Raw genomic sequence first — 27,862 nt, 5'->3', positions numbered from 1 at the left:
ACTATGAAACTGTAGCTTGTAATCAGCAGCTACAATGATTATTTATTAGCTATATGCATACCTATTACCAGTACAACACTCACCAAACTGTTCCCAGGAGCAGAACCACAAAATCAACAGACAAAGTCACACCAAAAATTATGCACATCACAATGTTTGGAGTCAGTCTGGTTTCCCCAGTGAAGGTCCAACTTATTCAGAATATCTCATAGAGTCATTCATGCAGGGGAAATACTGAGAGAAAAAGGGCTCCATTTTGGGTAATAACAAGTCAGAATTATATCACAGGGATGGATATAGAGAGGTGTAGGATTCCAACACCTGGAGCAGCCAACAGATGATGCTATTCTCTGTTTTTCACAGGGACAGCCATTAGACAATGACACTTTCTCACAGATCAGTTTTTGGGTTTACAGACTGTACAGAATGTGCCATGAAATAAGTTTAACATGGGATCAGAATTACACAATGCAGTGGACGTGATGTAGCCCCTGGAAGGGTAGGACATGCTGGCAGAGCATTGCAGGTGGAGAGACTTGCTGCCATTATCTCAGTCATGGATATTTCTTGGTTTTCCAGCCCTCATCCTAATCTGCAGAAAGATATAATGCTTTTCTTCCTCATGGGGTGGGGAAATTTTAAGACAAGTACTGAAAATATAAAATATAATAAAATCCCTGAGTTGCTGAAAAAACACAGCAATGAAGTTTGTGCAAGTATTAAGATTACATCTTTTCTGTAGAGAGCTTTTTCCTGAGGTTTCTCACCCTCTGTGCTACCTCTCAAATCATAACTCATTGCTCATGAACTAGAACAATGAGATGTACATTTATACAGACTTGGAGTTGCAGGAAGCCACGTTCCCATGGCTACCCAGCTATAAAGTCTTATTCAGAAAGGTGAAAACCTTTTGCCTACAACATGCCAATTTTCTGAGGCCACTTTAAGTTCTGCCAAAGAATTCAGTAGGGGGGATATCAGAGTGTGTATGGCAGGGTGTGCTGCTTGTGTGAGGAGAAGGGAGTTGGAGAGCCTGAATTAAGCAATTCCCAGAAATACATACGTGTCCTGGGGATGACGCAGGATACTGGCGCAAGGTGTCAGATGAAGTAGGATTTAAATATAGCCAGTAGCATTGATCTGAGCAGGAGTTTCTGGCAGTATTTCTTTGCCCTCTGGTCCTCAGTTTTAATTGCTTCATTCACAGTGCTCTCACAGAATTATCCACAAAATTGGCTAAGGGATTTCCAAGAGGATTAACAAGATAACTCCTTAGAACACAATGCAGTTGCATCCCACTCATGGTGTCCTGGAAGAGCAGAGGAGGACATCAAAGATATCATACAGTCCATCCATCTGTTTTGGGAAGGAATCAGATCTTAAATTTTTTCAGCTGTTTGGTGGAGACATCACAAACAGTAAAGTGAATCATCATCTACAGCAATCCTTTGCATAACCAAAAATTCCTACAACAAACCAAATTCTTTCCTCCTAAATAATTTTTTCTAAGTTTCTTATCCTTCTGGTAGGCTCCAATAATTTTACATTTCTTCAGTGTGCAAGGATCTCAACTGGACCCACTATTCCAGCTGTGGCTGGAATACAAACAGAGCACAATAATTACTTCCTGTATCTTATGTGTAACTCCCCTGTTACTAGAGATATAGAACTGTCTTTTCTACCCTGCAGGTTCTAACTTATCCGTTCTGCTCTGTAGTACTTCCCCCTGCTACACCATTTCCCATTTTAGACTCATTCATTCAGAGTCTCCTTAGTGGACCACTTTGCTGTTCTCTTTGCAGAATGCTACCCTTCAGATTTCCTGCTTTGGGGTTTTTTTTTTTTCAGTTTATCCAGATTAATTTTAGTTTTGAACCTGTCCTACAGAGTGCTTACACACTTTTGTCCTTCATGTTATCTGCAAATTTTTATGTACTTTCAATTCATTAACAGTCCACAAAAAAGACGTAATCAGTGGGGTCACAGCAGGTTTCTGCAGGGCTCCCTCTCGTTCAGTGTGACAAAAAGACACTAACTACTCCTTGAACTCTGCTTAAATGTGTATGTTTACAACTTGCTGTTATAGCTACATTTCTTTACTACCCCAGAGTAATTATCTTTTCCATTATCTTCATAGATTGCTCTGTCTGATATTCAGGTCTAAGGGACAGTGGAATAGGGGACTGAATTAACAGTGAAATTTAACAGTTTTCGCTAAACCAGCAGACCAGCAGCAAGAAGAAAGCAGTTGTAAATTCTGGCCAAGTAAAGTAATCACAGAACTGGGCAAAGAAAAGTTCATCACTGAAATCACAGCAGTCATCAGAACTGTGATTCCTGTTCTTTACCTGAAAACATTTAACCCAGTGTTGTGAGGTTTGGATGGGCAACATGTGGTCAGTGCTTGGAGTAGCTTCAATTCCATTATAAATTAGTGTGAAAAGAGATGTTGACTACCTACAGGACACCTAAGGTGCATTTCACAAAAGCTTAAAAATGGAAATGACCTCAGGAGGTCATATAGCCCTGCCTTCCACTCAAAAAAGGATGGACACCAATTCAGAATTAGCACTTCTGGCTGCATCCAGACAAATCCCAAAAACATTCAAGGGGAGGTTTGTACAACTGCCTCGGGGATCTGTTCCAGCTCTGTGATACCTTCCAAGTTAAATTTCCTGATGTCCAGTCCTGGTGATCCTGTCTCCACTACAGACAGACAGCACAGGGAAACTGTGATGGAGGGGGTTGTTGGGTTCAGCATGTTCAGAGGTGGCAGCTGTTACCACAAATGCGAGTTGCTTCACAGGACTCTGCTCTGAAAGGTCGTGATTGAGCACTGTTCCATCCTATCTGTCATCTCTCTAGCCCCCGGGCTGACTCATCTAGACCTGCTATCACACTGTAATCTTCTGACTGCAGGAAGCTCCTGACACTCTGAAGATGAGATCTGGTAGTTGTCTGATGGGTGGAAACACGTGGCAACATCTCCTGAGTGATAGCTGCAGTGGAGGTGGCTGCAGAGCTGTGATCAGGACAGTGACAACCCTGTTGCCCTGCTGATTTGAGAATATCTCTTTTTGAGAAGCATATTCCCCCTGAAGATGGAGGGGCTAAAAAAGGCAAGATATATTTGTATGTGTGTCCTCCAGCAATATTTGACATCTCTCTATCATATCACACAGAGGCATCATTGGTCTTCATGGTATTGACAGTACTGTGAAGTCTTTACTGCACACGAATCCAAAGTTTAAATGGTTAGGAATTGATCCACCTCTTTTATCCCCTATCCCATATATAAAAAAAAAATCCCCTTTCTTTCAGCTTCTTTTTCGCTTCTTTTTCTTTCTTCCACAAGTCTCAGACAAACAACAGTGATGCTGGAAATAGTACAAAAAAGTTAATAATTGTGAAGTATAAATATTGCATTTTAAAAGTTTCATAAAACTACCAAGCAATTCTGGTGGCTTTTTAGGTTTTATGTGCATCATATATAGCAGAAGAAAAGGCATAACTTGATCATAAAGAATAAAAATACTTATTTTAAAAGAATCCAATATGGGCAATATATTGGATAGCGATATACAATGTAGGCAACTCAATTTCCATTTTCTCCATGGAAAAAGGGAAAAGTTATAAAGATCCAAATACCCAAAGATGCTGGCTTCTTCCTGGAAATGCCCTTGAATATTACTTTTGGTAGAAGATGCCATATATGGAATTTGCTCTTCACTTCTCTGGATTGTCCTAATGTTTCACAGCTTGAAAATTATATTGCTTCTGATAAAGTCTGCAAGGCCTAATTGAGGTTTGCTTTGATGGGGCAGGAAATTGACATTTCCCATAAACAAAAAATCAAGATAAACCAGAATCGAAGGTTTATTTTTTCCAAGAACAATAATTTCCTGTCAAAATTGGCAGATTGTCAAATCTGATTAATTATCTCAAGTTTTGGGAGACAGAAGGAATTATAAAATGCACAGATTAAAGCTGCAAAAATGGTGACTTTTCTGGCAAACAGACTAACACTAGCACCAAGTTTTCTTTTCCTCTTCCACTTGCACCAACAAGACTAGGACTAGCTCTGTCAAAATCCAGAAAATGACTATCATAGTGCAGGAGGACAAAGTGACAAGGGATTTATTCCTTGACTTTGATGTTAAAATGCTCATGCAGTGCAGATCTGTCTTCTGGTTGTTCTTTTCCTGTAAAAAAGCTAACATTAGGAGCAAAAATTCAGCCTTCACCTTATTTTTCAGAATACTGTCATTGCAATTGGTGTAAGCGTGGTAGGTATTTAACTCAGGGAAGAAATGCCCTGGTTCTTCTTGTGTGTGCTGTTCATTAACATTTAGAAAACAGGCAAGGCTCCTTTCTCAGTAAATGTCAAGAAAAAATGTGCATTTGATTTTTTCCTCTACAACATGCACTTCCCATCCTAGTCTTTTGTTCTATAATTACACTTGAAATGAAAGTATGGAACAGGTCACCATATTGAAAACGCCTCCTCAAAAATCAATGAGTCTTTCCTATTCTGGATTGCATTACAGATAAGAATGCTGCAGCAATCCTTTTCATGAGGGAAAAATATAGAGACCTTTATATAGCACTATAAATGATGTCTCTCCAGAGTGAGCAGCAGCGTTTCTCAAATAGCTGCTAATAAGACTAAATATGGTAGAGCATTGCAGTGAATCAGTGTTGTGCTGGGTTATGCAACCCTCTAAGGTCACTTACGTAAAGAAGGGAACAACTGAAGTGCAAGCAAATTCTTCTGTTAATGAATTTGTAAGGCGCAAATGGCATTTAAAGACAGAGCATCTCGTGGCTGGCTCTTGCAATGGGATGCCAGACTCTGGCACAATGTAATTGTTCCTTGTGTTTTCTCAGCACATCTGAGCCACTGGATCCATACACTGTTGGGAATAATTTTGGGTGAACTCGCTCAGCCCCTCCTTGGATTGCTTCTGACCTTGGGCAGAAGGGAGTTGCTGATACAGCTCAAATTATGTGGCTGTTTGTAAAATTATCTTAGGGGTGTATAGGAAAGAGGAGGAAATAAATGCTTCAGTAAATGTCATCCTGTGAAAAGTGGGATCAAGAGCCTCTGCCTGCAAGTCCAGAAGTAAGTCCCCTTTCCTAACCATGAGTATTACTGACCTCTAAAATTCATATTGCTGCCCACTTTTGCTGTTTAACAAGAGGAGATGAATTCTGGCTTGTTCATGGCAACTGAATTGCCTTTCATTGCTTTCTGTGTTCCAAAGCCTTTCAGAATTTTCTACTGGAATAGGAGAGGAGGATCCATAGCATTGAATAAGAGGTATAACTTGAAAACTGAGCTGCAGTAAAACATGTCAGATCTTACGAAAGGTGGGAATATCTCTGCATGCAACATTTCCTTTTTGCCCTTTAAGTAATTTATAAATATGGGCATTTGTGTAAAATTATTCAGATTCTGTGCAAGAAGGAAGTATACCAAAGACTAGCTCATTATAAAACAAGAACATGTTTCATCTTGAATCCATTAGTTGCAGCTAAAAACAAATTAGCCAGTGAGTTAATTACCAGCATTGTGGATGGCAATGCAAATTGAATATTTGCTTTACAAGCACTGTGGCACTTCCCCACATGATTGAAAGGGAAGAAAACGCCAGTGAAGAGGTTTTTCAGCTCAGGCTCTGTACTCAGAATCTCTCTAGTCATTGTATTTCAGACATATGACAGATGCCCAGAAGGACAGAGAGAAGGTTTTTTTTCCTGTGGCAAAGATTCCTGGCTTCAGACCTTCTCTGTGATCTGAGAGGTATTGAGGAGGATGCAGATCACTGGACAAGAGCTAGATAAACTTTAAATTAAAAGCTGTGAATCAAAGTGTTTGAAAGATGGTGTGTTCATGCTGGAGCAGGGAAGAGGATTCTTAGAGTCCCAGTCAGCTCTTTAGAGGGATGTGGGTAGTTGCCACAATTGATCAAAACTATGAGTGAAGGGAAAACACAAAACAACCCATGGACCATTGCCTCATAGACATCAGTGAGCTGGAGGTGAAAGGAATGAGATGGACTTTTGCTAAGCCCTCTCAAAGGATGGGATACAATTTCAGTTTACATAGCATGCTCTTTTGCACTTTCCTTAGTTTTATCTGTGCCATCTTCCACATGTTTGCAGAAAGCTTCAGATGCTTGTGAGTGGAGGGACTCTACCTGCTAAGGGTGCTCAGAGACAAAGTGCTTCATCTTCTCAGGTGCTGGGAGATGGGACAGGGACCCTGTCTAATGCTCTTTGCTAGGGCAGATCCTGCTTACTCATTCCTCAGCCCTTACTGTCTTTGTCAGCCACAACAGAAGGTTTCAGTGAGATTTGTTCACTGCCTGCAGTGAGGTTGGTCAAAGCTGCTGTGAGCATCCTCACAGCAATATCCTTTCTCTGGTGAGCACTGGGGCGCTTTCCTTTTACCTTTGGAAAGAGCTTGCAGAGCTCATGGCTTTCTTTCTTGATTGTGTAGGGTTCCTTTGATTCTTTCAACAGCTCAGGGATTCCCCTGAGAAAGCTTAGCCAGTTTCTACACATTATTTTCACCACCACAGGAAAAGCTAATCATTCAGCACTTCAGGGAATCAGCAGAAAAGCCAAATTTCCAGATGTTTTTTTCTTGATGCCAAACCCGTGCAATTTATAAGGGGTTTTAATTTTGCTGGAAAAGTCCCCCGAAAAGGACAGCAGGGTGCACAGATTTCATTCCATCCAACAGGATCCGCTATTTCCCTATAAGAAGCTGTGGCTTGTCACATCTCTCTACTCTGTTCAAAAGGTTACAGTCCAAAGAAATCAGAGGACAGTGGTGGTGAGAACACAGTTGTGTGTCCGTGTGGTGCCTGAAGGATGCTGAGGCAGAATTTACAACTGAAATATTTGACTTAGAGTATGAATTCTTTCATAGACAATGAACAGTCTTAGGATAGAGCCTGGAACCTTGTATCACTCACCATGATAGAGGCCAGAACTGCAGTGCAAATCTTAAAAAAGGAAGAGTTTATAATAAAATGCGTCAGTAGCACAAGGAAGCCTAAGAATAGATTGAAAATATTGCAACATAGCAAGGGACTATGACAAAGAGCTTGTGTCTGCCACAGTTTATCACTGTAACCCAATACATCATTGTGGAGTAAGAATGGATTTTTCAGTATTTCCTCCTTCAAGGCTTTGGAAAGGGAAGGTCTTCTGTCCATAAGTCTATGGGAAGGGGATGGCATAAGAAAATCATCTCAGGCATGGTGATAGAGATGCTGCTGGAGGTATCTTTTTTCAAATGTCTCTTTTACTTCTCTTTTTCTCTTTTACTGGAGTTTACTTAGAGGAGAAGATTTGTCTGACTACTTTTTTATAAACAACCTGATGGATTTTGGCCAGGTCTTGAAATGTGGCTTGGATAATTTATATTCTGAAAAGGCCGGAAAATAGTTTATTTTGGCAAAGTCGTTCCCATGAACAAGCCCAACAGTTTGGGCAATTTGTCTTCCTAAGTTTTAAATATAAGTTATTATAGATAGAAAGGAGAAATTCAAGAGAGGGAGTTAAGTGAGGAGAAAGAGCCTGCACAAACAATAAAAAGATAAGAAAGAAATGTAATTGGTTTACTCAGCTTTTTTTTCACTTGAAAAAGAGCTTTTGTTTTGATTTTCTCTTGTTTAAAAACTGTGCTGAAAGGTGTGAAACAGCATGAATCCATTTTTCACAATTTCATGTTGCCTGAGAAGCGTTACAGCAGCAGGTCTGGATGAAGGATAGAAAGAGACAAGCAAGTGCAAATGACAAAAATTGAGCCCGGGGTGACTTAAAGAGACACAACAGCAAACAGTTTTTCCAGCACAGAAGAAAAGAAGGAAAGATGAAGAATGGGCAGAACACAAGGATGAGACCCTTTCTCCTCCTAGGCACCATGGCTAGGGTGTAAGAAGTCATGACTGTTACCTTTGAATCATTCATTATTAACCTTAAATCTGTGAAAAATACTTGTGCTGAGCCTCACTTGTAGACATATATAAATACTAGCAATCAGAATTTCATTAATTTTTTAATCTTCAAAGAAGGTTATGACTCAAGTGAGAAAAAATCACTACTATTCTCAATCTCAGTGAGAAATGCAGAGGTTAAATCTGCTTTTTCCCCTGGAAAGTAAAGGGAAAATTCTAAAGTCTGATTTAGGAGAGTCCTGCAAATAATGAATAAAAGATTAAAAACGCTTGACAGAGAGTTTATGTTAATCAGTGTCTTCTCATGTGGGCATGTTTCCTCCAGCAAGCCTGTAAACTTTGATTTTGTGTAATTGGGAGGTTAAAAGTTCTCCTAATTAGCAACCATTTCTATGGGGAATGTAGAACCTATTTTGTAATCATAAAGGTAAGGGGATTTTAGAAGGCTTCTAATTATGAAGTAAATTTGCCCTTTTGGACAAACCTCTTGTAAACTGTACAAGTTTGGTATCAAGTCTGGACCCAACAGAAGCCTCAGAATCACCATTTTTGTCAATGTAACAAGGAAGGTTAGATGACTACATGGGCAACTTTTCTTTTATGACTATGGAGATAGTAAAACAGAAATGAACAACAAATGGTCAAATATGTCTATTTAACCAATTGTTTAATGATTATGGTCAAATAATTTTGTTTGCCTCAAATGCATTTTCTGACTTGTACTTTGTCTCCTAGGGACAGAGAAACAGAGACTTTTCTGCATTAGAGTCAAGAGGAACTTGCTGGATAAATATCTGGGTTAGTGAGATTCATTGGAAATAGTCCTCAATAGAGATTTACCTGCAGTTTACTGCAGAATTACTTGATGGATATGGCATAGAATTAAAATATTATTTCAGAACTGCAAAACTGAAATACAAACACAAAATTATGGATTAAACTCTGCCAATCACTAGTCCCTTTGATTCTGAGGAATGCAGGATTAGGGAATAACAAATAAACCCAGTTTTTCCTTAAGACCAAAATAGAAGTTATAGTGGTAAAGTATATTTTCCAGAGGTAGAGAGTTTAGGTGAAAGAGCTTGAAACAGGTACCATCTCACAGGGCCTTGTGCTGACATGTTTTTCCTGTGCACATGGCATATTCAATGTACAAGAGCAACCAATCTTCTTGTAAATGAAAAGTTAGTGTTACACCTTATTTTATGAAACTGCAGTAAGACAGCAGGGTCTACTTTTCGTTGGGGTGGTGACAGCTTGCCTTTTACACACAGCTGAATTGCATGGCAACCCAGTATTGCAACATATTTTGGTTGGTCACAAAGCCTTCCACCCTCAACAGTGACAAAAAATGCAAAAGCAGGTCTTGCTTACGACACATGTTATCATATTCCCAACTTATTCTTTGTCCCACTTTAATTTTAGCCACACATCCCAGCCTTCCAAGAGCTCAGCCCTGTGGGCTGAGGGGACCCAAACACAAAAGGTTCAAATGAGTATCTCCGCTCTTGTAGCTCAGCAGAGGTGTCTAGGTCAAGATATCTCACCATGCAGAATACAACTTGTTTGGGAAGTAAGAGGATAAAGACAGTCTCAAGGCACAGGGATCAAAATCTGTAGGAAATATGAGTGGCTGCACAGGAGACTTCATGCCATTTCAAGTACAAAGCTCAACTCTTTGTTCTTGTCGTGCTAATGGGAACAAACAGCACAAAAAAGGAGGTCTAATGGGTGAAAAAGTTCACTGTGTAATGGGTTATTAGTAGATTCTCACACATAATATTGAGGCTTGGTAGGAGAAACTGAAAAGATGTTTCCAGCATCAAGAAGATCAAATGGACATAGATTTAACCCTTCTTCAGTCATGTTGTTATACGAGATAATTTGAAAATTATGATTTGACAATTGAAGAATTGTCAGACTGTGTTGAAGAAAGCTGCACTAATTCAGTGGCCTTATGGAATGAAGGCCAAACTTCTCTTTTAATGACAAATGTCTTTTTCTGAGATACATCTGATGCTGTGGTACAAAATCAGAATTGAATTTTTAAAGAATAGAACTTTGCCTCAACATCTGCAGTGCTACTGCATGGCTGAGTGGATATGAAAAAGGGTAAAATTAACACTTCTTTACTCTTGAGAGTAAAAGTAAGGAACTAAAATGCTTCAAGACAGGTTGAGAATGAGCAGTTTAACTAAGAGGAAAAAAACACACCATCACTATGAGACTGAAAAGTTTTAAGGGACTGCAGAGATCACTTCTGTCTCAGTGGATTAACCCATCTTGGCAATTACCTCAGTATGAGATGACAACATTCTAAAATAAATATAAGGAACTAAGGAAGAGAATATAAAGGCTCAGTTCCAGGTTGTCATGAAGGAACCAGAAGGCTGAGATTCAGCTCAAAATCAGGACACATTTATTTAGTTGTCCGTGCCCAAAACTCTTTAATTCGGGTGTCTACACCTAGGTCAGTTCTCTAAGCTCCTGTTGTATGCTAAAAACTCTGTGTGGCACAGCTAAAGTCTCAGTCACAAGATGGTAAACTAAGTTAAATATCCACGATTTGCTGTGGTTCTTTGCACAAAACATACAGAGATATTGGATTTTAGTGCTTGTCTGATAATTTTAGTATGTATTTGAAGGTTATGTGCTGTCATTCATCACCTTCTTCAAAAAGCAGGTCCAAGACTGAGAGGTTCTGTAGGGTCCTGTAATTTGCCTCATGCATGTCACTGGTAAATCAGGAAATACTTTATAAGAATATGCAACCAATAGAAAGTGGTAGGCATTGGGGAAAGTCTGTATCTCTCTGAGTTAGAGGACAGTATCAAGGAACTGATATTTTTGGAACAAAAGAAGCCCTGGCACTGGTGTAGATTACGTACTAGATGGGAGTTTTAATAATGGTGCTGAAAATGCAAAGATACTAAAAAAGGTTTTACAGACTCTGTTCAGAAAGTGCAGAGTGAGGTCTTAGAATTCTGAAGTGTATGTTGCTGCAGGATGTTGTACTGCCTCGCTTAATTGTTGTGATTTAACCCCAGCCAGCAATTAAGTGTCACACAGCTGCTCACTCACTGTCCCTCCCTGCCCAGTGGGATGGGGAGGAGAATCAGAAAAAGGTAAAACCAGTGCATTAAGGTAAGAACAGTTTATTAATTGAAATAGGGTGAAATAATGACATTGATAACAACACCACCACCACTAATGGAATGGAAACAGAGAAAGAATAAAACCCAAGAGAAACAGGGGAAGCACAATACAATTTCTTACCACCCACTGACCAATGCCAAGCCCATCCCACAGCAGTGATCAGACCCTATGGAACAATTGCCCCCAGTTTGTATGCTGGGCATGATGTTCTATGGCATGGAATATCCCTTTGGTCAGTTCAGGTCAGCTGTCCTGGCCATGGTTCCTCACAGCTCCTTGTGCTCCTGCTGACTGGCAGGGCATGAGAGATGAAAAAAGTCCTTGGCTTAAGCAATGCTCAGTGGCAACTACAGCATCAGTGTGTTATCAACATTGCTCTCATGCTAAATCCAAAACACAGGTATTAGGAAGAAAATTGACTCTATCCCACCTGAAATCAGGACATTAACAGATGTAGATTACCTATATTCCTGTAATGGTCAGTCCTGCACTACTTGCAATCAAGAGATGATAAATATATTTTACATTTGTAAGCAGAGTCATTTCCCACTAAACCTTGCAATGTCAGTTGAAGTGTGCAAGACCCCGAAAGTGCTTCTCCTGTGGCAATATTTAAATGTGCAACAGGGTGAACTTAAAGTTGCACAGACATTTAAGTACATCTGCTGCAGGCAAAGTGGCACACCAGCTGACCTAAGAATAATTACACAGTGAATGTAAGCAATTAATGAAAGTCAATATACCTTAAGGATCCAGCTGTTTTCAGACAACCCTGTTCTCATTTTTTTATGAGATAACAAGTTCTGCTGGCAGTGGCAACTGAACAGGTGTGGTTTTATTCAGACTTCCCAAATTGTTCAGATTATTATCACACAATATGGTGAAGAACAAAAGAGCTCTCTTAGGGTATCAAAAAATAAATAATGTATGTTTGCCTCAAAGATCTTGAAAAACTTGTCAGTGGGGGTCTTTATCAGACAGGGCTATTTCTAGGAACTTCTGTAGAATTTGGTGAGAAATTTCATGGTGTGTAACTGTCTCACCTTTTTAGGAATCTAATACAAAATCCCTAGTGATGCAGTACTAAATACTAGATACTAATACTAAATCCCTAGTGATACAAGAATAACAGGACTGCTAAAACCAGGAAGAGGTTCACCTACAGTGTGGTTGGGTAAACCCTAGACAAACCAAATAATTCATTTCAAAGCAGGCAATGCAAACCATTCTTGCAGAAAGGTGTTCTGTACCCTGGAAAAGCACTGACTGAAAATAGCATTGGCTTCTAAGAGGAAATGGAGTAGCAGGAGCTCCTGTGTGATACAGAGGCAAAAAGTGCTAATTCAATTCTTGTCATTATAAACAAGAGAATAGTGAGTAGGAGGAGGAAATTAACTTTGCTTTCTGTGTGACATTATTGGGACTGATGTGGAATAATGTATACAGTCCTGATGTCAACATTTTAAAAGGGATGTTGAAATACTACAAAGGATATAGAAATAAGCCACAGATATGTTTTGATGTCTGGAAGGGGAAATAAAAGAGAGAACAGTGAGAGCTCAATCTGTTTATCTTATCAGACAGATCAGAAGACAGCTTGATTATAGCATGTAAGAATCTTCATGGGGAGTAAATACCAGTTACTGAATGGCTCTTTAATGTAGCAGAGAAAAGCACATCAAGAGCTAGTGGCTGGAAGTGAAGCCAAATTCAAAGCAGAAATTAGACACAAATTTCTAACAGGGAAGGTAATAAGCCACTGGGTACAAAGGAGATGATAAATTCTCTGTAGTTTCATTTTTTGCAGCAATTTTTTGATGCCCTTCTCAAAGACTGTGTTTAGTCAGGCCCAAGGGATCCAGCTTAGTATGGAGGTAACAGTATCAAAGCTCCTGTCTCAGGAAACAGATCATGTTGGATCAGGTGGTGTCTTCCAACCTTCATCACTGTAAGTTTCAGGAGTACATCTTTTAGTACTGAGTCCAACCCTATCCTTAATCCTTGCATGATTTCCTCCATAAACCATGGTGAGGTTCATTTCAGTGCTGATAGCAGTGGGGTTAACACATCCCCTTAGCAAAACACCAGAGAGGTGATAGAGAGGAAGGATGGAGGAACAATTCACCTGGGTGCTCCTCCTGGGGAAAGAGAAGCACAAGCAGACAGGACATGACAGAGGTTTGACCACTTCTCAGTGCCCCCCAATTAATGTCACACCTCAGAAAGGTCTGTAGCAGGCTGCTGGTTAAATACTGAGCTTGGTACAAAAGGGGAGAGAGATACTTGCTGTTGCACCTCAGGGATACACAGAAAGACAGTGTTCATCCTGCAAGGAGGATTTATTGCCTTTTTATTAACAGTTTGTTCATTTCCCTATGCCTCAGGAAACAGGCTTTGCAAGCCTGAAGTCAGTAATATAAACATTCAGATTTGAAAAATTGGCAAGAACAAAAGAAAGATGTTAATTGTGTTGTGACAGTTATCTAGCAATTCATTGCAAGAGAATTCCAGAGCTCTTTATATTATCTCATGGCCAATAATACAGGTATTAATTCTAGGTCAACTTCTGACATTTTTACCAAAATTCCACTTACTTGTCTCTTTACACAGTTCAATCTACTGAAAGGGAAGGTTTGAATGTAGTGATGGCTGCTGTGCTGTCCCGAGCTATTTCCATACCCTGTAATTGTTGAAGAAGATTCAAGATTGACAAGAAAACAACTTTTAGAGTAAATTTCCTAGCTCTGAAATCCCTTTCTGCTCAGCATGAGAATTCTTCCTCTCCTCTTAATAAGATGCCTGGATTCCTTGGATGGAGGGAGAAGGAGACACAGATGAGTCACAGGCATGGTTTGACCTCTTGAAACAAATAAAGATATTCTTTTTCTCAGAAAGAAAACCTTTTTGAATATGGTGGTCTGACAGTCTTTAGAGTCCTCCAGCACACACTCTCAGTCTGGAATATCTAACACTGAAAGAGCAAACTTCATTTTGTAATTTGAATAAAAACTTCCTGAATTAACAACCAACTGATGGTACTCTGAAAAATGTTTTATTAAGTCTCAGCACCTTGAAAATATTCCCACTGAGTCTTCCTCAGCAACACAAACTTTGGCACCCTGTTGGATAAAGTGCTCAGTGAGAGGAAGAGCAGATGTGCCAAGTCAGCTGAAGCTCAATGAGCAAAGCAGAAGGGCAACATCTGAGTATGCAAATATGATACCTGCTAAATATACCCCCTAAGGATTGCTTGTGTGCGAGGTGATACATCCTTGGCTCTGCCTTCATGATTAGAAGCCTTGGCCGACTTTGCTTCAGACTACAAAATCTCTTTTTTATGCAGCCTTGAATCTCACTGTGGTGGTTTTGTGCTTTTAACACTTTCAGGGCTGTGTGACCCAATGTGCAATGCAAAAGCAGATTGGTTACCTCAGGGCACCTTTAAAAGGTTTCTTGCTGGTCTGAGTCAATAGTGTGACACAAATTAGCATGAATCTCAAAGCAGTAAAAACCCCTCCACATTTACAATACTATAAGGTTTATTTAGTGTTAGTGAAGAGAAGCAGGATAGATTGTGGTACTTTCTAGGGCTACACAGTGAATATTCATGGCATCAGATAGGCACATCTCCAACACAACTTTTAGCCACATGGTTAGTTGACAACTGTTTTACTTGACAAGACTATCATAGGATTTAGGGATTAAAATAATTTACTAGATTATCATGTTCACACATGTGAAAAGTTTCCTTTTCTTTTGGTGTGCCAGGATAAGGAACTCACAATTATTGTCTGCATTTTTCCTGTGTTCTGTCTAGGCAATTTCTTTATCACTAAAAAATAAAATTTTTCCTATTTATCTAGAACATTATTCCTCAGCCTAATAAACTTCACAATTAAGATACTTGTTCCCTGCTTATCCCAAATCCTTTTTTTCTAGTGTCATTTTATCAAGGGCTGAATGCCAAGAAAATTGTGCTGAACATTATAAAACCTTGCTAGAGATTAAGTTGCAATCCTTCTACAATACCTGTGGTTCCATTCTGCCTACTTAGTTAAAATTTCCTCTGTTGCCACCTACTTGACATGCTGATTTATTGATAGCTGAAAGAGAGAATAAGGCAAGCAGCTCAGCTAGCGGATTCCAGTGGGAGGAGGTCAGCAGAACATCTGCTTTGCAATTTGCAGTTTTTTACTTATTGAAGTGCAGAGTTCTGTTGTCCTGGGAATAATTCAAACATATACTATACAGACTTCTAATAAAAGGGAAAAAAAAGTGTTTACCAAGTTCTCAGAAAGTTGGATTTTGCTTCACTTAAGACATAAATTCCTAATTTTCCTCCACAATTTGGAACTGAGCTTGTCATCAGGTGTACTGAAAAGCTTCTTGTCTGCCTAAAGAATTATCTCCTGTTATTACATGTGTAGAGATGACCGGGGGGAGGGGGGGTCTTTTGCTGTTTATTTTCTGTTAATTACTCCCTAAAATTAATTGGTTACTCAAATTGTGGCTATAAATGGGGCTGAATGAAAATCTAGTTTAGAACATCCTTAAACAGTGAGAAATCTTGGATGTTCAGATAAGCCTCACAAACAGCATTTCTCTGTATAGTGAGGTAATGTTGTAAACAACTGCTGATTTTTTCCAGATCCAAAAGTCTCCAAATTTCTGAGGCCTATCTTAGCCTGCATTTTCCAGTTCATCACCTTCTATAGCTCTAATAATAGCATTTATGCATCTATTACAGCTGCAGTAACAGGGCTACAGTACAGGACTGTATGACAGGACATTTGTCTCAGACACATTGTATGAAAAACTCTTTCCTTAGGATTCTTACTCATGAGAAGCTGAGAGGCCTCAAGAACAAAATGTAAACAATAATTATCTGCTGCTGTGGAATGCAACAGGTGGATCCTTGATTGGTCCATGTTGGCTGTTTCTAATTAATGGCCAATCACAGTCAGCTGGCTTGGACTGTCTGAGAGTTATGAGCTTTTGTTATTCATTCTATTCTCTCCTTTCTTCTCGAGACTTCCAATGAAATCCTTTCTTTTATTCTTTTAGTATAGTTTTAATATAATGTATATCATAAAATAATAAATCAAGCCTTCTGAAACATGGAGCCAACATTCTCATCTCTTCTCTTATCCTGGGACCCCTGCGAACACCACCACATGACATTTGCCCTTTTGAATTGGGCAAAACAGCTGTCTCGTCCTGGACACTGTCTGTGGCACTGACAAATATTAGATACTTGTGCAGAAGTAGGGGCAAAGGAGAACAGTACATGAGAAAAAATTAGTATTTTTAAAAAGCTTTTTATGCCCTGGGTACTGAGAACCTTTTTCCTGACATTAGTCATGCTTTACAAAAGTAAATTCAAAGGTGTGAAGGTCTTCTACTGTATCTGTCCCAGCAGGGTAGGCCCAGCAAGGTGTCTCAGATATCTGGGGCTATCCCAAGTGGCACTGAAAATCCCTGGGTTTTAGACTCAGGCATGGAGCACACAGTCAATGAATCCACAAGCAGTCGATGAATCCAAGAGAATTATTTGGCATAATCAGAGCAGCATGGAAGCCTTGCTCTCCACTACCTCTTGAATACCTGTCTATCAAAACTGCACCTGGGTGTCTTAATGAGATTAGTGAACTGATTAAAGCTGCAAATTAAAAAACTAGCAGAGCAGGGGAAGTAAAGGGTGTGTTTATGTGTCTCACACAATCCAACAAGTTTTGTCCTGGGAAGAGCTCTGATCCTCTTGAGCACTTCATGCTTCTCTCCTTAAGGATTTTGTTTTCACAAACATGAGAAACTTCTCTTCTGCTGGAACCTGCTTCAGCTCCACTGTGCATGATTCACCAGTACCAGCATGTGCCTTCCAGAAAGTCAGCCCGGTGCTTGCTGGACTCTCAGATAAGAGGGACTTCTATAGGACCCCTCTCCCTGTAGGTTTCCTTATTTTATGAGATCAGCTCAGGGCACAGGCAGGATTAGGGGATCAGATAGCAGCACATCCTGCAGCTAAATGAACTCTGATAACTTGCCTAAGAACATTCAGATTTTCATCTTTTGGCTCTCTGTGTCTTCCTTAACTTGAATGTAATTACAGCTATCTCCTCTGGCTGGCTGCCCATGAGTTATTATCCTGTACATCATCCACGATTTGACATTTATTTGTTCCAAATTAAAATGACCTTTGCTCTTGGGAGATAATAAATTATTTTTGGAATTATAGTAGTTCTCTGTCGCGTGAAATAACGCACAAAGACACGTTAGCGCCAAAGGCAGGATCAGAAAAAGGAAGCACTTCAGATATGTGAGCAATCAAGATTGATAGATGATGTGTACTGGTGGCTTGTCATTATTTCTTTTACTGAGCAAATATATTTAATATTTACAATATCTTTTAGTAAAAAGAATCACATTTATTATATATGGAAGGTCTCCTCATGAATCTTCAAGAGAAAAATAACCAAGGGCTCGCAGTTTTATCCTAAGCAGAGGTGTTTACTAACTCAACAGACTTCCCTGTTAGAGATATCTGGTCCCTTTCTTCCAGCAACTCTGTAGGTCACTTTTTGCAAATGTGTCTTAAGGCAGGTTATGGGGCCAGGAGGAAGCTTTATTTCACTTCCTTACATGAGGCATTTGCTCAGGGTCTCTAACTCATTTCAGTATTAAGTACCAGCACCAGCCTGCGTTAGAAGCAGGCCTTCCTGCTTTTTCCTTCTTCCTTCTTCCTTCTCTCTTTGGGAAGAAAAAATCCCCTAATGCTCCACAAACTTCTGTAATCTCACTATTTGACAGTTACTGCTGCTGTCCCTCTACAAGCTGTGCCACAGACTGATGTACGTGACCTTCAGACCAGTTGATCAGCTTGCAAAAATTCAAGGTGGGCTGAGAAGATTTGTTAAGGAGAATACCCAGGCACCCTTAACCCTTGTAATTCTACTGCAAAGTAATACTTGTCAGTGCAAGTGGGACATTTCAGTGTAATGAACACTCTTCAAACATGCCCGAGGTGACTGGAAATGTGGAAAGTAACCCGAATCCGAGACGGATGGATTAGAGAATCTCATTTCCTATTCATCACTAAGTATAGGCACACAGCCTTTGAGACCAGCTTTCCTGTGTCCCTGGCTGGGAATCAGCCTCTTCACAGTGGTCTGCCTAAGCAGCAAAGTACTTGCATCCCACATGTTAAAATGGCATAATGCCAGCACAAAGTGTATCTGTCACATTGAATGTGAATTCGAGCTCAGAAGAACATCCACATTTTCTTCTTTCTGTCTGAGCGAGGAAGCCATGCCTCAAAAATTATTTTCAGAGCACTGAAAAACTTGTAAGGTAGATTGGTGACAAATCCTCTCTTTGCATGGTCCAAAGGGTCTCATGATGCACAGCAAATTCTGAAGCCAAATGGCTTCAGGTTTTGGAGCCTTTTTTGATCATGCTCAGAGGTAAATGAGGAAGAAGTAAAAAGGGAAAACCTGCATGCTTAAATTCTGAAAAAATACAGGCTTAGTATTACAGGCCACTGAAAGGGTTTAAGTAGAGCTTGCTAAGCACTTGCTGCAGGACATACATGAGGTGAATGTTTGGAGGTTGTTACACAGAATATCCCTGGTGTAATAAGGAAAGTTTTTTCTTGATGGAAAGTCAGACAAGATGAGAAAGACGTGGGAGAGGTAGCTCAGCAGTCCAAATTCTTCAGACTCAATAGAGGAGGGGCCAGCTTTGCACATTTGCAAAATCTGGAAGGGAATTATGTCCTGCAGTACCATCAGACATCTTTAATTGTCTGTTCCAGGTTTGTCCCAGCACAGGGTCATTTTGACTTATGCATAAAACAGACTCTGTACAAATGGAGAGATTATTTTCCCAATAGCACGAAACAGCTATTTTACCTTTCATCCAGAAGATGTTTCTGACCACTCCACTTTAAGACGTTTGTGCAGTGACAGAGAAACAGGTGAACTTTCCTGGTGCTGAGGAGCAGCACAAAGCTTTTATTTCACCAAAGTCCTCCATTAACATGCAAAATAAGATTTACAGAGTGCTCAAGAACAATCTGCAATTCATTTTTTCCCCTCACTTTTCTGTGCTTCAGTACCTACTTGTGTATCCAGTTCTTCTCTTCTTCATTGAGAATAAAGACAAAAGTTTTAACAAAAAAACCCAAACACGAACTAAAGACCTCAAAACAAAAGAAAAAAAACCTCAAACCAAACAAAAACCCCAAACAAATAAAAAAAATAAAACCAATCAACCAAGCAAACAAAAACCAGAACAAAACAAAAAAAACCAATGAGTATCCCAAACCCCCAAACAAAAACAAAACACAAACAAAAACCAAAACAAATAAAAAAGCAGCTGGAACAGTCAGTCTCAGTGAGGTACATAAAATAAATAAAATAAAAATTTTACTTGATATTAGGCTCATAGGCCCCCCCCTAAGGTCAGATAGGGCCAGATCTGGGGCCTCTGAGGTGCAGAGAACTCCTAGGAATGGTGAAGGGAGATCAAAGGAGACTGGAAAAGCACACAGAAAACAGCCAAAGCCTGAACTAAACCCAAAAGTGGGACTGAATTCAGTCTGGTCCCAAGTGCCGCAAAATAGGGCTTAAAGCCCTCTCTGTTGTGTCAGCCTGTCAGGAAAATTGGGTTAAGCTCAGAGATACTCAAATCCTTCTTTCAGAATTGGGGGAGACAGTTCTAGGAAGGCAACTCTTGGGCAGTTTTTTCCCAGGCTGACGGGAATGAGCTGGTATCATTCCAGCCTTGCTCCAAAACTCCCCAAGGGCACTGGCCAATAAACATCACACAGAGATCTCTGAGAAGTAAATCCTGTATTTCTTGAGGGCATGTCCTTCAAATTTTATTTATTTGAAGCAACTTCAGATGGCAATAATTTAAAGGTCTAGGTTTGAGAAGCCAGGCCTAGGTTGTTGCCTGCTTGCAGATTCCATCACTTCACTTTTTTAATACCACTGAGGCAAGAAATCTTTCTGTGCCTTTCCTTTACTTCTCCTCTTTCAGTCTGTTTCTATAAGCTGTATCTTGGTTCCCACTACTACCAATGAACAGATTCCCAAATAAAAGATCCTGTAGAAGCTAAAGTTATAATTAGATGACAGAATTATGTGGATTCATATAAAGTGTCTGCTTAGGAGGAACAAATTTATTCAGGTTTTGTGATTATGTTACTAAAATGGGAAAATAGGCACTAATAATTGGTGCGACAGATTATGGTTACTCTAAATTATTGTTTCTGTCTTCTACGTTTACTTATTACGTTTTTTCATACTCTATCTATTTCTCCAATTTTTTCCAGCAATTTTCTGAGCCTTTCTGGTTCAGGACCTTTTCTGGGAAGCTTTTTAGTTCCTAAGTCAACAGCATAAAGATCTGGCATGCATCTGTTTTTTAAATGTCACTGTAACTCCATCCCTCAGAACACCTAAAAAGCTTCTGATGTGTTACTCTGGGAACACCTCATGCTTGCATAAAAGGCTTCCTTGGAGAATCTCACAAACAAGGGTTAGCCTGGCTGCAATTTTCTATTTTCACAATATGCTCTCTCCCTTCTCTTGAAAATGTTTCCATTCTTTCTTCTTTGTATACTCAACTGTGCTGACAATAGCAGATGATATATTACTGGTTGATTGACTCACAAGCACAAAATCCAACACAGCACTACAATACCAAGATTATGTGAAAGTTGCCATTCTTGGACCAGCCATGGGAGCTAGCCTGAGTGTGCAGTTGAATCACAGCTTTAAAAAGGAAATACAGTGCTTCAGATAGAATGGTTTTTTGTCAAAGGAAGATTTCAAGAGCTGTTCCACATATTCTCAAACTCGGCCTCCTGGAAAGGCAGACTTGAGGGAAGACTCAGATTAGTAACATGAGTAAGGATGCAGTAAGGTTTCCAGCTTCATTTTATAAGTGCCTTTCCCCAAGAATATCCTGTCTCCCCCAAATCCTTCGTCAAACCCAGAACAATAGATCTCATCATTCTCATCTTTCCAACTTCCAGCCAGTCTCTACAATGTATCTATATTCCTACTCCTCTGTTCACTTTCATGTCCTTTCTGTTTTTCCTTTGTCTCCATGTTTCAGCCCACCCAGAGCCACTTGTATTTCCTCCAGTTCCCACACCATTTATCTCATACACTTCTTCAACTTTTCCTGTTCCTGGATTTAGTGAGGTGAGTATGAAGTCAATGACTGCAGTAATGCTGCTGGAGGTACCATGCACTGGTGGGTGGGTTGGTTCCAGGCAGAAGGGGTCCCGTGTGGATTCTCCATCTTGTACCCAGAGACATTACTGTGTGGTGACTCTCACACATCCAGACATCCATGCCCATGAAGATCTGAAAATCTTTATACTTGTACATGTCAAACTTCCTGTCAAATCAGGTAGAAATTGAACAGTGGCTTCAATAAGTGTGAATTGGCAGAAACAGAAGCAGAGAATCAAGCTAAGCATATATAATTTTACTGTCAGGAAATTGGGGTAGAAGCAATGTAAAAGGGTTCATCTTTAAGATCACTGCTTTCCTAAAATGAAAATGATGGGCTGCACTCAGTGGTGTGAAGGAATGAACATCAGATAAAAGTGAAAGCCAATCATCGGCTCTGCTTTAAGTTCCAGAAGTAATGCCATCATAGCAGTCACAAAACTATCAGTCATAAAATACCCTAAAGTAAAATCAGATAATTATTAAGGTGAAAATCATTGCCTAGCAAATAAACCTTCCTGTTATCAATTTCAGCCACATTTTTCAAAAAAATCTCTATATAGATATTTTACTATCTCCTTATAACATCATTGTTTAAAATACAAATTCAGAATATCAGGCTTTTGTTAGTCGTCTAGTCACCAAATTCCATGTCTACATGGTGTTGCTTGTACATTTTATTTTTCAGATGTCTTGTATTATTTTTAATATCTTTGTGTGATGTGTCTCAGAAAACATTTCTGCAAATGCAGAGCAGATGATTGGCTTTTACTTCTGCAAGGTTCATGTTGAAAGAAGAGTAAATCTTCTTCACATGGCTTCTCTGCCTGAAAAACTGCATGGAAATGGAGGAAGTAATGTATTGCAGGGGAGAAGTCATAAACTGTGAATGTGAGTTACATTAAGAGCTCACAGACTCCCATTAATCATTTTACCTCACACACTCTCCAGAAAAGCTGGGAGCCTAAGGAGACCTGAGCATCTTTCCAAGGTACATAATGCCATGGCTTCACATGAATTAGCCCCAGCAGGTATCTACCAAAGTGAGGGAGAATCAAGTCTCAAGGCAGCAACTTTCTTTCATGTATAATGACAGAAAAGCAAAAAGAAAAATACTTAGCAGAAAAATTGTGCCAGTCTTCAGCATCACCCCGGCTTTACTTTGGAAAGTCTGCTTTGTTCCTGGGGGGATGAGTCAGGTACCTAGCAGTGACATTTATGGAAATTGTTCGTATGAGTTAGGATCAGAGTATCCACCTGGAGGCTAGTAGTGCTGTTCAGGGGGGACAATTGTGCATGCTGGGAATATGTTTCCTCCTAAATGCATGCATGTATTTCTCAGCTTAGTCATGGGAACTGCAAGGAGCATTTGTAGATGTTGGAGCCTTGAGACAGAACTAACAAGACAGGCATTGGACAAGGTACCGAGGGGAGAAAATGGCACAGATGTGCTGAAATCATTACAGCAACTCTGGTTTATACCAGCTGAAAGTCTAACTTGGAGATAAAAAACAGATTTAAACAGCACCAAAAGAGCAAAATTCTAACCTAGGATAAACTAAGGATTGAAACTTTAGCCTCTTCTGTTGCACGAATTTCAAGGAACTAATAGTTATCAGTATTCAATGCTACTGAACATAGCACATCTGCAATTGTCAAAGTGTTGATAATTATAAAGCATGTAGTTAGGGAGATAAGAAAAGCTCCTTGTCCACATCCTTATCTGACTACTCAATACATTTCACTTCCAAAATGAAATTCAGAATTATTTAAAATTAACTGACTGCAAACACAAAGTGTGCTTTGCAGGGTATGTGACTGTTTGCTCTGTTGAGGATGAACAGAAGAGGGCTCATGGAGGGAGCTATTATATCCTGCTGCTTCCTTTAAAGCAATTTTAAGGAGCATCAGGTGCTGCTCATAGCTGTGACAATATCTGACTACCCACTCCAGGCAGGCATTAAGGAGCCATAAGAGGCATTTACCAGCTCTCCACCTCCCAGGGCTCAGCAGCCACTGAGATCCTTCATGAATTTTTCTTTCAGAAAGGCAAAGAAACTTTTGTGTGGCTGCCTGTGATGCTGCAAGTGGTGGCATTAGCCCCACTTGTTACTATGGAGATGCATTCTGTCATCCCACTGTAATCATTTTGACAATGACATTTTGTTGTTTTCTTATGAGCCTGCTGTTAGGAGAAAGCATTTTTGCCAGAGATTAAGAAGAGCTGTTTGAGGCTGGTACGTCACAGAGAAAAGGGCTGAACCACAGAGTGCAGAAGAGCTTCAGCAGTGATCTGTCTCCACTAGAACTGAGCAGGGCTGTGGTGTGCCTGAACTAGAAAATCCCATACAGAAGGTGTGGATACATTTTCAAGAGTCTACAACAGCACTCACAGCAGGGACCAAGAGCAAATTACCTGAATAGCTGTATGCACATAAAAAAAAAATATGTGCAATGTGAGGCATGAGATTCATCTTTTCATTTCATCATGTCCAACACATTTTTTAGTAGCTGTTGAACAAAAATTCTGTGGGCTTCTGACCAGTTCTCACTACATGAATTTGGTCATCCTGGGGGTCTGTAATTAGTTGTCCATTCTAATGTCCAAAGTTAGGAGTGATTCCATTAGCACTGTAGAAATTTTTAATAAAATATAATAATAATAATAATAATAATAATAATAATAATAATAATAATAATAATAATAGTGGTATGAAGGGAGTAAGAATGGAAATGTGTGTGCAGAAGCACCAGAGGAAAGAGCAGAGCAAAATTTTAAAAAGATAGGAATGTATTAATCACCATGGAGCTCATTATCTGCTGTTTCATGTGAACAAACTGAACTAAAGTTAAAGCTGACAAGTGGATAAAGAACAGGACTACAGCTTATCAAGCAAGGAAAATAAAAGTTGTGAAATTCAGGAATTTTGACAAACATTTGCAAAGGGTGAGTCAAAATCCCAAGGCAAGCAATCCAACGCAGCATCCACTCCTAGGAGATACAAAAGACAATTCAAAAACCCAAGATACATGTTGAGGCCAGAGCTGCTGATATCCTTTGTCCTCCCTGTTGCAAACAAATGGTCCAAAACTGTTTGGGCACAGGCACTCATGAGTACAGAGGAAAGTGTGTGAATGAAACCTATGGGAGATTGAGAGGGAATGTGCAAAAGTGACTTGCTTAGGGATTTTTCTATTGTAAAATCACATTTATTTTAATAAGATATCTTGCAGAATTCAGTCACAGTAGTTTCTTACAAAGCCCGCAGAGTAATATGAGTACATAGGTCTGAAATGAGCTTTAAGATTTTCTGAATATTAAGATTACTGAGATGGTTTTGTAGTAATTTCATCTTTTTTATTTTTTTATTAGACTTATAATGTATCTGGGCAGAAAAAAAGCACCCTAGAAGCTTTTCTTCAGAGTGCTTAATTCTAGGATGTGATAAGGAAAAAAAAGAAGTTTAACTTTTCCAGGAAAAGGCCTACTGCTCTAATTTGCCTTAATTTTGTTAATTGCTTAGACAACTTCAAGGTACAGTTGCATGAATATTTGCCTGCTGGCAAATTTATTTGATGTAGATCCACCCCAACCTCTTCACAGCAGCATTGCATGGGGACCGTGCTGTAGACAGTGTCAGCAAAATGAGCCAAATAGCAAATAGCCAAAAAAACCATTACCAACAATAAAACCATCAGACTTCTTCTATTTTAATCTTTCTGTTTGCCAGAATATTGCCTTGATTTCATTTAGAGCATTCAGGTCCTCAGAGAATCAGTGCAGACAATGGAGGAGCAGGAAAGAGAAGTGTGAGAAGGAATGATGGTGTCTTTTAAGGTCACAAAGGACCATTCTGCTTTCCCTTACTACCTTTGAAGTAGAGTCATCCTGCTCAGCAGTCTCTGCCTTGCTTCTCTTTCCCCTAGGGCTTGTCTTTGTTTATTTAGGCATGCTAGAGAAAAGAAAGGAAAGGTCAGAGGGCTGAGAACAGCCAATATGGGGACCCATGCTGATGGATTTGCTGCCCAGGGTCTACCAGGCACAGCTAAGGTCCAAGCACTGCAGGCAGAAGTCAAGCACAGCTGAGCTGCTTTGGAGAGCAAATGGTTAGACACTGCATTAGGGGCAACCTTAAGCATGTCCAAAGCCCTGCCATAATGGAACTGCATTTGCCATGGGACAAATCCTCTTGAGGTATTTTCTCCTGCAGTGGCCCTTCTTTGCAGGGATAATAATCAGTGATCTTGACTTATTCTCATAGACTTTGATGAAAAGGTAGCAAACATTATATTCCTTCTGAATTTGGCATATATCTTTGCAAAGCCTCAGAATGTCAAGGAATCAAAGGGCAGCCTAAGAAATTGCACATCCAGAGGCTCAGAGCTGTGCAAATTCTGCCTGGCTGGCATAGCATTGTCTTTGTTTTGTGTCTTTTATGACAGCCACAGCTTTTTCCTTAAAGTAATTGATTTTCTAAGTGATAGTCTGGTGTTGAGAGACTGCAAGGGGACTGGAATTATTTCTCTGTACAATCGCTGACAGCTACACAAGGACATCTGCTACTTACACTTTGCCACTGCAAAGTGAAAGCAGACAGGCTGCAAGAAAGACTGCATGGCATGACAAAGGCCTGACTTTTGCTCTGCCTATCTCCTAGATGACAGTTAAGTCAAATTTCTCTTTTCTGGTCACTGAAGATCTCTAAGATTTATTGGTAGGCTAAAAGGTCTGGGCAGTCTCAGCTTTCTCTTTATATTTTAGGTATTCTCCTTTATAAAGGCAAATAGCCTTTTTCTGAAAAACTAAACATGCCAGGTTTAGAAACAGTGCTTGAAGTACAGCTAAAGCAAAGAGTGTTCCTTGCCCCAGGCTTTGCACACTCACTGTGACAATACAGGGTGCACGTTGTTCAGCTTCATATACAAACTCTAACACCCCTTGGCAATTGGGATCAGCACCTCTGGGAAAGAGCCCATGGACCTAAGCACTGATGTCGGCCTTGGCATGACTGACCAGTCTCTTCTGCAGGTGAGAACACTGAGCCTATGTTAAGCAGTGTAAAGTGACCAAAGTACCAAAGTCTTAACTCAGCACCTATGCTACATGAACTACAGCTCATATAAACACTGCCTGTGTTTATATGACATGATCATACAAATGTTTTAATTGTCCTTTAGCACTTTTCCTGAAAAGATTTTAAATGGAGAATTTCCAGCATCTCTTCTCTTTTGGTTGTCTTAAGCGTGGAAGTTCTGATCATTTGCAAGATTCAAGAGGGGTGTCACTGTTACCTAAAACTGTGGAAGTGATAATCCCCTCTCCTACTATGGAATCATCTCACTTCAATTCAGCTTACCTTGGAAGTTTTCTTTCAGTGACTGCCTCACAAAGAGCCTGAAAATCACCCTGGACCTGGACACAGTGCTCTGATCACTGCTAATTCTGTCTGCTTCTTGAGCTCCATCAGTAACATCATACCATCAACATTTCCTCTTGAAAGAAATTCCTCCTTCCTTCCCAACATGTCCCACATAGCTGCTTCCTGTCACACCATGATTTAATCTGCAATCTCCTGTTTAACTGCAGTTTACAATGCTTTACAGAATTTCAAATGCATGACATATATTGCTTGGTTTTTTTAAACTCAATTAAGGGCTAAGACAATATTTCAGAGGAAAAGTTTTCATTTAGAGCGCCTTGGTTACATCGGCAGCATCAAATGTTTTACTGCTTAAAGTGGTTGCCAAGGCTTTACACTGGAAAATTAATTTTAGTGTAAATGAACTTTGGAAAACCCAGATGTCTGCTCTTAGTGATTCTTGAAAGATTTTTAATTTCCCACCATGTTTCTTTATTCACACTCTGCATCAAGCTCATTAACTTTCAGCCAAAATACAGAAATAGCTTCCTTCAGATTGTAGCCTCTGATTTGTTGAAAACATGGGGTTTTTTTGGTGTCAGATCTATCATACAAATCACAATATTTTCTCCTAGTATTATACCATTTGCATGGTTTGTAACTGGGCAGAGTTTTTCTGACTTCCCCACAGTCCCATTAGCTGCAGGAGAACATTTAAGCCAGGAAGAGACCGTGCAACCAGCTAACACAAAACTGACCACACATTTTGGAGCTGTTCAGAGTGTGCTCCACTGCTGTACCTGTCCAGCTTTGTGACACTGCACTACTGGGGGTAATAAACTTATTCCAGTAAAAACCTGCAGGAAAGCAGTGCTAGCAAGTGCCTGTAGGGATGGAGCACTTATCCCTAATTGCAGGTTCCCAGAGAAGACTCTCATCTTCATAAAAGGTTTCAGGTAAACTCTGAAGCTACTGAGATTCACAGAGGGGCATGTGCAACATCTGCATTCAGGTGCTTCTCTTCAGGTGCCAGTGGGATGGATACTGATTTTATTTAGGACCCTTTTCTCCCTATCCAGGACTAGGAGCCCTGAGCTAGTTAGGACTGGACCTGCAGCCAACTGCAGCTCAA

The sequence above is a fragment of the Haemorhous mexicanus genome, chromosome 2 (genome assembly GCF_027477595.1).
Source record: "Haemorhous mexicanus isolate bHaeMex1 chromosome 2, bHaeMex1.pri, whole genome shotgun sequence".
Taxonomy (NCBI): domain Eukaryota; kingdom Metazoa; phylum Chordata; class Aves; order Passeriformes; family Fringillidae; genus Haemorhous; species Haemorhous mexicanus.
The sequence above is the reverse complement of the archived record's forward strand: the minus strand, read 5'-3'. Positions refer to the sequence as shown.